Below are 1,433 nucleotides of genomic sequence, written 5' to 3'. Positions count from 1 at the left end.
AGTGGTAGGGCACTGCCCAGAATGGACTTAAGTTCAATCCCCTCTCCCCCGAGCCAGGAGCAATTTCTGCGAGCATAGCCAGGAGTAACTCCTGAGCATCACTGGGTGTGGCCAAAAAAAAAAAAAAGGAAGACAAAATACATTTTCTTTATTGATTTTTGTTTGTTTTTAGGCCACACCCAGTGGTGCTCAGGGGTTACTCCTGGCTTTGTGCTCAGAAGTTACTGCTGGCAGGTTTGGAGAACCATATGGAAATGCCAGGATTGAACCCGGGTCAGCTACATGCAAGGCAAACACCCTACCCTCTATGCTATCACCCCAGTCCCAAAAAACATTTTCTTTATTGTTTGTTATTTTTTCATTTTCTTTATTGTTAGAGAAATCATTAAATTTATTGTTCATAACTTTTTGAACACTAAAATAACAGATTTCTTTTTAAACTGCTCTTGTTTACATGGTAGAAAGTTGATATATCCTTACAGTTTTAGAAATCTCATGTTTTGGGGCCAGAGAGATAGCAGGGAGGTAGGGCATTTGCCTTTCATGCAGAAGGTCATCAGTTAGAATCCCAGCAGCCCATATGGTTCCCCGTGCCTGCCAGGAGCAATTTCTGAGCATGAAGCCAGGAGTAACCCCTGAGCACTGCCGGGTATGACCGAAAAACCACACACACAAAAAAAAATCTCATGTTTTTGATAGGATTATAGAAATATCTATAATTAATATAAGTTATAACACATTTTATGAAAAATTATTATTAGAAATGACATTCTAAAAAAACAAAATGTTTTCTAAGTTTTAGGAATTGTCTTTTAAATGTTTTCATTTTCATTTGGGGGAGGGGTTTCCACTTGTTCTCAGGAGGTCCAAGGGCCCCACCCGTGATTTTCAGCAACCAAGTCAGTGGTTCAGTGCAAAGGCCCTAAGATGTGATGCTGCCCAGGCCCTGCAGTTCCAGGAGACCTGGGCTACCTCAGTGGTGCGGGAAGCCTCCAGGGCAGCACCCAGCTGTTAGCTTTGATGAATATATCTTTTAAAAAAAAAAAACAATGGTGACTATATAGGCTAAATAAAAGAATATGTTCACTCTGGAACATTAAGAGTTTATTCCTTTAAATTAATAACATGCACATGACTGACACGATTTATAATTAAATGCTATTATAAAATACCACTAAATTAACTTTTAAGACTGATTATTTTTCAGAACTTATAGGAAATTATTTTCTAACTTCCGCCTTTCAACTTCACTGTAATTATGGAGAAAAATACAGAGAATTAGAGAGAAAAACAAACTAGAACATAACTCAGGCCACCACTGCCATCTAGGGGATCCTCGCCAAACTGCATGCTTTTCGTGACCAACCCTGGAAGTCTGCAGACCCCAACTCATCCTGCACACACTGATTTGCCCAGTCCTGCATGTACACAGA

General features: G+C 39.7%; 1 protein-coding gene across 1 annotated transcript in view; it reads right to left on the bottom strand.

The window, feature by feature from the left end:
• Window positions 1–1,433, bottom strand: part of SH3D19 (SH3 domain containing 19) — a 183,954-nt gene that overhangs the window by 54,266 nt on the left and 128,255 nt on the right. The gene's annotated exons all lie outside the window — the stretch shown is intronic.

Source organism: Suncus etruscus, chromosome 3 (assembly GCF_024139225.1).
Source record: "Suncus etruscus isolate mSunEtr1 chromosome 3, mSunEtr1.pri.cur, whole genome shotgun sequence".
In the NCBI taxonomy this organism is placed as follows: Eukaryota; Metazoa; Chordata; class Mammalia; order Eulipotyphla; family Soricidae; genus Suncus; species Suncus etruscus.
The sequence above is the reverse complement of the archived record's forward strand: the minus strand, read 5'-3'. Positions and strand labels throughout refer to the sequence as shown.